Below are 12,176 nucleotides of genomic sequence, written 5' to 3'. Positions count from 1 at the left end.
CCCGTGCAATTTTTTTAACGTGTCCCGAACGAAAACAATTGCGGCACCGGACCTGATTCGTGCATGTCCCTGACGTGTGGCACATAGCCAAGCAATTCTGACAGTCCCAATAGCTCGCAGCCATATCTTCAATCATATCATCAAAACTTTGCAGATCTCTGATAATATCCTCAAGGGAGGAAGCTCTAGAGGCCAGAGGTGATGGGCTGCCACTCTCGTCATCAAACAGGCAGATGGGCTGGACCCTGGAGCCCAACGGAGGAACGTGGCCTGGTGAAGGTGGCTGAGGGGATGCAGGAGAATCCAAACCTTCCAATGCGAAAACTAATCGGCCACCCGAGGTTCCAGGGTTTAAACGGGCAAGAGATAAACCCTCCGGGGAAGGCAGGATTGTTCCAAACTGAATCGCCAGCCTTGCCGGTGGCGGGATCGTCACCGGAGAAGGAGCATCCGCATCCTCATGGGACGAAACCTGATAACCAGCTGCTCTGACCGTGGTCACCTCATCGGTGGATGGGCCATAGCTATAGCCCTTACGCGCCGGGTATTGCATGAACGTGGCGAATGTAGCATCTTTCTTAGGAAGAGATTTGGCCGCGCGAGCACGGAGAGAAGATTTGGTCGGAGCAATGTTCATGGCCTCTAAACCAAGGCGAGCTCTCCTCTTAGAGGGGCTAACTAAAACCCATTCCTCTTGGCATTCAGATTTACAAAGGCGAAATTCTTTCTGCCAATCTGGGCCGCCATGACCCCAAAGGTGGAAGAAACACTTGAACTGATCACAAACAAAACTCCTCTGGTGCAGAATGAAAAAACCCACCTCCTTGCAAGAAACGTTGAATGAGAATACGCCATGGTGGAGGAAAGATACCTTGAGGTGTGAACAATATCCTCCAATGGCCGCCTCGAGGGCGAACCCCACATTTTCCTCATCAAGCCGGAAGGTATGCCGTGCGAAAGAGACCACCATAATGAAATGGCCCGTGTCCACCGTGGGGTGCACCGATCTGTGGAAGTTGTGTTGGATCTCAGACGCCAACTTCATCCCCGGAGAGAAATCCAATCCCAAGGAGAGCGCTGCATGTACCGCCATGAGGAAGAAGACAACCAGAAGAGGGAGGAAGAGACGCCGGGAATGATGAGCCGATCAGATGGCAAAACCCACGGAGGGATGTGGGGATCGCCGGCGATGGTGGGTGGCTAGGGTTAGGGTGGCGGTGGGGAGGTGGGAGTCGCCATCACCGCTCTGAGTCGTTTTCTGATCTTCACAGGGTTGCACTCAATGCCGCGTTCGGAGACCAGAAAGCCTAGAAGCTGGCCGGCTGGTACTCTGAACATGCATTTCGCGGGGTTGAGCTTGATCTGGAATCAGCGCAAGTTGGCAAATGTTTCCTTGAGGTCTTCCAGCAGGGTGCCGCGCTTCTCTGTCTTCACCACAATATCGTCTATGTAGACGTGGGCATTTCTACCGAGTTGCTTGAGGAGGCATTTCTGCATGCAACGCTGAAAAGTGGCACTGGCATTCCTCAAGCCGAATGTCATAGTCAGGTAACAGAAAGCTCCGAATGGTGTGATGAAGGCGGTCTTTAGGCGATCTGCTGGGTCTAACTTAATCTGGTGGTATCCTGAGTAGGCATCCAAGAAACTCAGCAGCTCGCATCCGGCTGTGGAGTCTATTACTTGATCAATCCGTGGCAGAGCAAACGGATCTTTTGGGCAGGCCTTGTTGAGACTAGTGTAGTCTATACACATACGCCATCTGTTGTTCTTCTTCAACACCAAGACTGGGTTGGCAAGCCACTCTGGGAAAAACACTTCCATAATAAAGTCGGCGGCAAGGAGCCGGGCTATCTCTTCTCCTACAGTTCTTCTTTTCTCTTCTGACAGTCGGCGGAGAGGCTGCTTGACCGGCTTCGCGTCCGCTCGGACGTGTAACTTGTGCTCGGCGAAATCCTTCGGAACACCCGGCATGTCCTTTGGGGACCATGCAAAGATGTCTCGATTCTCACGGAGGAAGTCGACGAGCTCGCCTTCCTATTTACTGTGCAGGTTTGCACCGATGACTGCAAACCTCTCCGGGTTCTCCGGGTCCAGAGGTATCTTCTTTGTCCCATTGGCCGGCTGGAAGGAGCCCTGCGCGTCATATTCCTTGGGGTTGGGGGACAAGGCCAGCTGCTTGCCGGCCATGGCCACAACTCGCTCCAGCATCTTCTTCTCTTCTGCCACTACAAGGGACTCGGCAGCCGGCTGCTGGCTGCGGCGCACTCGATGGACTCCTTGTCGTCGCTGGCTACAGTGATGATCCCCTTCGAGCTCGGCATCTTCATCTTCAGGTAGGCGTAGTGGGGCACGGCCATGAACTTGGCCAGAGCAGGTCGGCCAAGCAAGACGTGGTAAGGGCTTTCCAGATCGACTACCTCGAACCAGATTGCTTCTCGGCAAAAGTGATCCTTGTCTCCGAAGAGAACATCCATCTTGATCTTGCCGATCGGGGAACAGGACAGGCCGGGTACGATGCCATCGAACACGGTCCAGCTTGGCATGAGCTGCTTCGCCTTGAGATTCAACTTCTCCATGGTATCACGGTACAGTATGTTGATACTGCTTCCGCCATCAATCAGAACGCGGGAGAATCGGGCAGCCTGCCTCTCCGTTGCGAGGGTGACATCCAACACCAATGCGTAGGAGCCAGGGGACGGCTTCACGTCTGGGTGGTCGGCCCGGCTGCAGTTGATAGGCCTTTCGGACCAATGCATGAACTCGGGGTTGCTGGAGGCGACTATGTTGACCTCTTGGTGCTGTCGGCGCCGGCTGCGCTTGTCTTCAACCTGGCTTGTGAAGACGACGTAGGCGGCGTGTTCATCAGGGAACTCATCTTGGATGGCTCCGACTGTTGGTCGAGTAGCCGGCTGCTGGGGGGCTGGAGGCGGCGGGCCGGGAGGCGGAGGCGGCACCAGCCCCTCGCCCTTGGAGATCCGGGTGAGCAAGTGGCACTTTCGGGTCGTGTGGTTGGACGGCTTCGCGCCGCTGTGGAACTTGCAGGGGGCATCGAGAGTCTACTCATAGGAGAAGGCTGGCTGCCAGGCCGGCCTGCCGCCCTTCTTCTTGGGAGTGGGCCGCTCTTCGGGCTGCTCATCTTCGACTGTGGCCACGTGCCGGCTGGTGGAAGGCGGCATAGGGGCCTTGTGCTTGTGGTCGTTCTGGTAGGGTCGCCGATTGGGGTCGCCAGCCGGCGTCTTAGGAGCCGGAGCGAGCACCTTTCCAGAGGCGTCCACTCGGAGCTCGGTCTTCATCGAGGAATCGGCCGTGGCGTACTTGTCTGCAATGACCAACTGCTCGTCGAGGGTAGCCGGCTCGTCGCAGAGGAGTCGGGGCTGGAGGAGGGTGCCCTCTCGGCACCCGGCGGTGAAGTATTCGATGGTTTGAACCTCGTGCACCCCCTCGCAGGAGTTGCGGAGCTCGGCCCACCGTGTGAGGTAGTCGCGGGTCGACTCGCTGGGCCCTTGGACGCATAAGGAGAGCTGGCGGGGCTTGGGAGGCCGCTTGTACGTGCTGGTGAAGTTGCGGACAAAGACTTCCATGAAGTCCAGCCAGCTGTTGATGCTGAAGGGATTGAGGCTGTTAAGCCAGGTGCGTGTCGTGCCCTGCAGCATGAGAGGGACGTACTTCACGGCTACGCGCCTGTTGCCGTTCGCTATGCTGACAGCGGTAGAGTAGTCGATGAGCCAATCTTCCGGCTTCACAGAGCCGTTGTACTTGGGCGTGTCTCTGGGGAGCGAGAACCCTTTGGGGAAGGGCTCGTCGCGGATGCGGGGGCCAAAGCACGGCGGGCCGACATCGTCTTCTTCTAGCGCCAGGGATCGAGCTAGGCGGTCGATCCGGTGGCGGGCGTAGTTCTCGCCGACTCCTTCGCGGTGGCCTAGTCGGCCACCGAGAGTCGGATGCGTGACAGGCGGCGGGGTGGGATGTCTCTCCCCATGAGGCGGGGGAGGAGGCGGATTGCCTTAGCGCTCCACTGCTCGAGGGCGTCCTTCCGTGTCGGGCTTGATGGTGATTCGAGTCCGGCTGCGGCTAGCAGCCGGCTCCTTGTCTTTCCTTGCGCGGGCGCCACTCGCAGTCGGCGACCGGGATGTCGCGGCGTGCTCTCGGCGTGGGGGAGGACTCTCAGCGCGGGAGCCGGCTTCATGCCGTTCTGCGGCCGCGTCGATCAGCTGCTGGATGCGCCTTGTCATGTAGGGGAGCTCATCAGCCCCCAGCCCATTCAGCTCTTGTGCGGCCGCCTGAGCAGCTCGCAGATTCTCGAGCGGTGTGGCGTAGACGGGGCGGTCTGCCTCCAGCATGCTGGCGATGGCCGTGCCGCGCTTCTTGATGAGGCCGTCTCGGCTCGGCCCCCCATGAGGCGGCGTACCGAAGGCGGCGCGGTCGACTTCGCACTGGTGAGCCTCGGTGAGGCGTCTCATGGAGGCTATCTTCTGGCCCTCCACGATGAGGGCGAGAATGCGTGCCTCCAGGGTCTCGGCATGGGCGTCGACCGGGATGGGGACGGATAAGTCATGCATCGCCACTGGTAGGGCGTCGTGGGAGTCCTCGCCCGAGTCGGCGACGTGGCTGATGACCAGCACCTCAGTGACAGCGCTGCTGCCGCTGTCAGCTCGAGGGAGAGGGTCGTCGAAGACTACCACATCGGAGGGGTAGGCATCGAGCGATGCCGTGTCGGAGTCGACAAGCATCGGGTCGGTGGAGCCGACCGACTCCAAATCCACAGCAAGCTCGCTGGAGACGTGAGGCTGGTCGGAGATGCGAGTCTCGCCAAGAAGATCGGCGAGGCAGCTCGCTGCGCAGGCGTTGTCGACGCCTAGCAGCGCGTCGGGGCAAGCGCCATCGGGCGTAGCAGGCTGGCTGCGCTCGCGCGGGAGTAAAAGGGTTCCCGTCCAGAACAGGTCTCCGGACGACGGTGCACCTGGCCCCATGGTGGGCGCCAAATGTCGGGTGGTAGGTGCGACATATGCCAACGGATGCCTTATCATAGTGGGAGCCAGTAAAACATCGCCGGTGCCTGGAAACGGGATGAGGCGAAGACATGCACGCCGGCGGATCTTACCCAGGTTCGGGGCTCTCCGTGGAGATAACACCCCTAGTCCTGCTCTGCAGGTCTTCGCATGATCACTAGATCAATTCAAGTAGCTACAAGCGCTCCTTGAGCTGTTTGGCTAGAGGAAGAAGAAGGGCAAGGCTAGCTCTCCTTTTCTCTCTATGTGGTGTGTGGAATTCTATGAGATCAACCCTTTGCATGGGTGTCCCGGGGGGTTTATATAGGCCTACACCCCAGGGGTACAATGGTAATCCGGCTGGGCGCGGGTCCCAGCCGTCAGCGTCTATGCACGCCGGCTTCTCCGCCGGTCATTGGGGCCCGCCGACTGGTGGGTCCCGCCGGCTGCCGGCCTCTTGGCCGACAGGCCGGCCCCATCGCTTGGGGGCTTTGTCGGCGGCTGGTTACTGTTGCCTCGCCTCGGATGACGAGAGCTTTATTGAGGTAAGTGTGGCTACAGTGTCGCCGCCTTACGGACTCTCACTGTAGCCTTACCTCGTCTTGTCTCCTTAATGAGGCACATGTTTCGAGGGAGGGAGGTAGCTGGCTATTGGGAGCCGGCCACACCCCTGGCCGACTAGAGGAGGCCAGGCCGCCTTCGGGTGTCTCTCTGGCAAAAGGGGCCCGCCACCTACGGGCCATACTAGCGCCTGTCGTGGGTGACATCGAGGCCAACATGGCTAAAGTGTCGCGCCGGACGGGGGATGGCTGGCACGTACGGCGCCCTGTGGCCATGCCTGTTCCGGGATTCGGGGGTAGTGGGCTGTACTGCGGCCACGCCCCATCCTATCGCCGTTATGTGGGTACAGTCTTAGTGGGTGCAGTCTTGGCCGGCTTCTGGGAGCCGGCTTTCTTCATGGCCAGCTTCTGGGAGTCGGCTTTCTTCATGGCCGGCTTCTGGGAGTCGGTCCTGGGGATAGCCGGCCGGGGGAAGGCGGCCCTATGCTTTGTATGCTTGAAGGCTTGAATGGCCTGATAGTTTTTCAAAGAGCCAGGGGGAGTCGGTTAGGCTACCCGTGGCCATTTACTCCGACACATTGCTATGAGCTGCTCCTGCTACTGCTAAATGATGAATTGCGATGAGCCGCTGCTGCTACATGATGAATTGCTATGAGCTGCTGCTGCTGCTATATGATGAGTTGCTATAAGCTGCTCCTCCTGCTGCTATATGATGAATTGCTATGAGCTGCTTCTGATGCTGCTATATGATGAATTGCTATGAGCTGCTCCTGCTGCTGCTATATGATGAATTGCTATGAGTTGCTGCTGGTATATGATGAATTGCACACTGCTGCTGCTGCTGTATGATGAGTTGCTATGAGCTGTTGCTGCTGCTATATGATGCTTCCAGGTGGCTGCTATATGATCATAACCAACCATTTGGACCATCGAATTTCAATAAATATTTGTTCTTCATTTAAATGTGGGTCATGCGTTCTTCATTTAAATTAGGCAATGGGATCTCTATGGAAGACATTGACCAAAGTAGATTGTGCCAAGTAGATGGTATCTTTGTATTTGCATTTTGAACAAATAGTGATGGTTTGTTTTCCTATCATATTTATTATTGCAGTGGGTTCAATTTGTGATGTTTGCAAGTCAAATTAATTTTCATATGGGCAGAAAAATGACAAAATATAATGCAATCTAGACTTTTCACTGATCATACCAAAGATAAGCTGAAAAGTAAGGCAATGAAAAGAACTGGTTGGCTTATTACCTGGAGCTTATATTCACATGTGCTTATTTTCTTAGGATAACTCGTAATAACTGTCCCTAAGAAACTTAGCCAATAGAACTGACATTCAGATAACATGTCACGATGATTGCAATGGAGGAGTGACCTACCATAGCACATTGTATAGGCTCACCACTACCTCTCCTTTTTTTGCGATGTTCCATGAAATTGCCACATACATCTTGTACTTTTTCATTGTGTAACCCTATCTGCAAGTTGACACGGCTAATTTCAGACATCTCTACATGATAATACATTGCGTATCCCTTGCACATATTTAAACCACCAATTACAAATTGTGTGCGTAGCATAAACTAGCCATGACTCTGTAGTGCACTGGAATTCCTACATGCCACCTACGATTTTGTGTAATGTACTACCTCTGCCTAAATATATGTCTTTGTAGAGATTCCAGTATGGACCACATACAGATGTATATAGATGCATTTTCGAATGTAGATTTACTAATTTTGCTCCATATGTAGCCTATAGTGGAATCTCTAGAAAGAAATATATTTAGGAACGGCGGTACGAGGTAGTATCATGTATGACATCTACAAATCTAATTTAGCAGCCAATAGTAGAAATCATTGTCTGCACAAAGGGATTACTGGTCGAAAATCCTAGCAAAGCACACTGGCAGGAACACAGCAATACAAGAGAGAGAGAGAGAGAGACGCACTTACAAGATCATAGCAATGCCTCAGTCCAGGATCTTGGTTGGCCAAGCTGTTAGATCCACAAGAAACATCGTCCTTGTAGTTTTTGCCAGCTACATAACAGGTAACAGTGACATGTTAGTATATTTGAAGTACATGGGGCAGGTGATGTTGGACGGGTTTAAAGGTGAAGTACCTAGGCCACGGCGGGTGCTTGGCATCTTTCCAGACGGTGGGAATCATGTTAGAAACGTCAAGGGTGATGACGTTGCGCTGGCTGTCGGGGTCCGATAAGGAGATCTAGAACCATCGAGTAGGGTGTTTGTGGAGCAGCTCCGGTAGGGTGGACTACGGTGTGGGCGAAGCGGATCTGTGGCCGTGGACGAGGGCATTGGTGAAGCTGCTCCGGTGGTTGGGTTAAGGATGGTGTCGACGATGCGGATCTACGGCCGTGGATGGGGCGTCAGAAGCTGCTCCGGTAGGTTGGATGAGGGTGCGACGAAGCGGATCTATGGCCGTGGACTTGTGAGTTGAGAATGGTATAGGCGAAGCTACTCCGGTAGGGTTGACGATGGTGTCGGCGAAGCGGCTCCAGTAGGGTTGAGGAAGGTGTCGGCGAAGATGATCAGAGGTTGTCGACGGGGGCGTCGGTGGGGCGGCTCCGGGGGCTTGTGGACGAAGTGTCTCCGGTGGGGAGTACGAATGAACCGCTACAGATGCGCTGCGGTTGACGAGAGTACCAGCGAAGCAGATCCGGTGCCGTGGACAAGGCCGGCACTGAATGGGTTGTGGTACAGTGGTGGATGAGCAGTCTACTTGTTTCTAGCGGAGGTGGGATGGGTAGATGCGGCTGCAGAAGCAGATCCGACGAGGTGGATGCCGCTGGCACTGAATGGGCTCTAGTACGCCGATGGCTGAGCAGTCTAGGGTTTCGAGAGGGGAGGGGTAGAAAGGCCAATGAAGTACGGACGGTGTGATGTAAGATGCTCTGGTGTTGTGGAGTTGGTCCTTTTGCGGAAGGGGGAGAGGAAATGGGGGTGCCGTGTGGTGGGGGGGGCCGGAAGTTACCAAAGTAGCCCCGACCTATTATGTAGATGAGGGCGGTATTGTTACTGTTGTTCTCCGTGCACCAAGGACAAAATGGGAATTTCGCATGCTAAAGACTAGGTGGCGGAAATTTTAGAAGGAGGCGGGAGATTTTGCCGCCCGCAGGATCGTTCGTATCCAGTATCAACTAATTGTGGACCGTGCTAGTGGGAAGGTCATGCGAGACTGTGTACACGGGGCACGCGTCAGCAGTTAATAACTGGTGTGAAGTCCACCCCAGAAAAAAAGATAATAACTCGGGATGATGCGCCGATAACTTGGACGTTCACACGGGCACGGCCAATCATACGGGTGTAGAGGCGCGTTCACAAAAGAAAGGGATCAAACGCTCAGCCTATGAATTTCTCGTCTAAATAGATAATTTAGTGCCATTGGTTATTTACGTTAAACATAATGCATTGACATGTTAGTGTAGAGGCGCACAAAAAGAAATGGATATTGTAGTCCGCTACTTAAAAGTGTTACCTCATATGATTACATAGCCTCCATTTCATAAATTCTGTACCCGTTGAACTCATATATGAATATTACATATATTACTTCATAATAGAACCTTAAATCATCCAAGACTAATGAATTTGAATGCAAGAGTAACAATGGTGCATGTACATGATATCTACAATGGTTGTTTGAAGAAACATCACTGTAACTTTTGCATGCACAATTGAAAAGGTTTATTTAGATAGAAAAAATGTGATATGTGAGTGTCCAATCTTTATAGCGTTGAATCGATATTTTACCTTTGGCCACGATACGAAGTAGATATTGATTTATGTTCAAGCAACGCACGTCCACGATCGCTAGATAGTGATACATGAATGAATTGTGCAATCTCTCTCACACGCATACATATCTCATATCCCCGTGGGCATCGGAATCACAGACGCGCACTTCATGTATTTCTCTCCCTCCGCCAAGGTTAGAATTCGTCTTTCTACCCCATCCTACAAGTCTCTCACATAGAAACACACACGCTCTCGCTGTCGAACACGCCCACCCCTTTAATTCCGCCCACCCATAGCCACTAATGTCTCAGAGGATAATTATGTCTCTCACACATATGCCTAAGGTTAACTCGAGTTCCAGAACCATATGAATACATACAATGGGATTTGCAACCTCTTGAGCACTGCGTTGGTTTTCCCTTGAAGAGGAAAGGGTGATGCAGTAAAGTAGCGCAAGTATTTCCCTCAGTTTTTGAGAACCAAGGTATCAATCCAGTAGGAGACTACGTTCGAGTCCCACGCACCTACACAAACAAATAAGAAGCTCGCAACCAACGCGATAAAGGGGTTGTCAATCCCTTCACGGTCACTTACGAGAGTGAGATCTGATAGAGATGATAAGATAATATTTTTGGTATTTTTGTGATAAAGAGTAAAAGTAAAGAAATCAAGTAAACAGTAATGGAAATAACGGGAGATTAATATGATGGAAAATAGACCCGGGGGCCACAGGTTTCACTAGTGGCTTCTCTCAAGATAGCATAAGTATTACGGTGGGTAAACGAATTACTGTCGAGCAATTGATAGAATTGAGCATAGTTATGAGAATATCTAGGTATGATCATGTGTATAGGCATCACGTCTATGACAAGTAGACCGAAACGATTCTGCATCTACTACTATTACTCCACACATCGACCGCTATCCAGCATGCATCTAGAGTATTAAGTTCATAAGAACAGAGTAACGCTTTAAGTAAGATGACATGATGTAGAGGGATAAACTCATGCAATATGATATAAGCCCCATCTTTTTATCCTCGATGGCAACAATACAATACGTGCCTTGCTGCCCCTGCTGTCACTGGGAAAGGACACCGCAAGATTGAACGCAAAGCTAAGCACTTCTCCCATTACAAGAAAGATCAATCTAGTAGGCCAAACCAAACTGATAATTCGAAGAGACTTGCAAAGATAACTAATCATACATAAAAGAATTCAGAGAAGATTCAAATATTGTTCATAGATAATCTTGATCGTAAACCCACAATTCATCGGATCTCGACAAACACACCGCAGAATAAGATTACATCGAATAGATCTCCAAGAGAATCGAGGAGAACTTTGTATTGAGATCCAAAGAGAGAGAAGAAGCCATCTAGCTAATAACTACGGACCCGAAGGTCTGAGGTAAACTACTCACACATCATCGGAGAGGCTATGGTGTTGATGTAGAAGCCCTCCGTGATCAATGCCCCCTCCGGCGGAGCGCCGGAAAATGCCCCAACATGGCATCTCACGGGTACGGACGGTTGCGGCGATGGAATTAGGTTTTCGTGGTCGCTTCTGATGGTTTGGGGATATGCAGGTATATATAGGAGGAAGAAGTAGGTCGGTGGAGCCATGAGGGGCCCACAAGGGTGGAGGGCGCGCCCTGGGGGGTAGGCGCGCCCCCTACCTCGTGGCCTCCTTGGTGATTTCTTGACGTCGACTCCAAGTCCTCTGGATCACGTTTGTTCCAAAAATCACGTTCCCGAAGGTTTTATTCCATTTGGACTCCGTTTGATATTCCTTTCCTTCGAAACACTAAAATAGGAAATAAACAATTTGGCTTGGGCCTCCGGTTAATAGGTTAGTCCCAAAAATAATATAAAAGTGTATAAATAAGCCCATTAAACATCCAAAACAGAATATATAATAGCATGGAACAATCAAAAATTATAGATACGTTGGAGACGTATCAAGCATCCCCAAGCTTAATTCCTGCTCGTCCTCAAGTAGGTAAATGATAAAAACAGAATTTTTGATGTGGAATGCTACCTAGCATATCCCTTAATGTAATTCTCTTATTTGTGGTATGAATATTCAGATCCGAAAGATTCAAGATAAAAGTTTAGTATTGAAATAAAAATAATAATACTTCAAGCATACTAACTAAGCAATCATGTTTTCTCGAAATAACATGGCCAAAGAAAGTTATCCCTACAAAATCATATAGTCTGGCATGCTCTATCTTCATCTCACAAAGTATTTAAATCATGAACAACCCCGATGACAAGCCAAGCAATTGTTTCATACTTTTGATGTTCTGTAACTTTTTCAATCTTCACGGAATACATGAGCGTGAGCCATGGACATAGCACTATATGTGGAATAGAATTGTGGTTGTGGAGAAGACAAAAAAGGAGAAGATATTCTCACATCAACTAAGCGTATCAACGGGCTATGGAGATGCCCATCAATAGATATCAATGTGAGTGAGTAGGGATTGCCATGCAATGGATGCACTAGATCTATAAGTGTATGAAAGCTCAACAAAAGAAACTAAGTGGGTGTGCATCCAACTCGCTTGCTCACGAAGACCTAGGGCATTTTGAGGAAGCCCATCATTGGAATATACAAGCCAAGTTCTATAATGTGAAATTCCCACTAGTATATGAAAGTGACAACATAGGAGACTCTCTATCATGAAGACCATGGTGCTACTTTTGAAGCACAAGTGTGGTAAAAGGATAGTAACATTGTCCCTTCTCTCTTTTTCTCTCATTTTTTTATTTGGGCCATTTCTCTTTTTTATATGGCCTCTTTTTTTCGTTCGGAGTCTCATCCCGACTTGTGGGGGAATCATAGTCTCCATCA

Source organism: Aegilops tauschii, chromosome 7, assembly GCF_002575655.3.
Source record: "Aegilops tauschii subsp. strangulata cultivar AL8/78 chromosome 7, Aet v6.0, whole genome shotgun sequence".
NCBI classification, from domain to species: domain Eukaryota; kingdom Viridiplantae; phylum Streptophyta; class Magnoliopsida; order Poales; family Poaceae; genus Aegilops; species Aegilops tauschii.
This window is presented reverse-complemented; position numbering follows the sequence as displayed.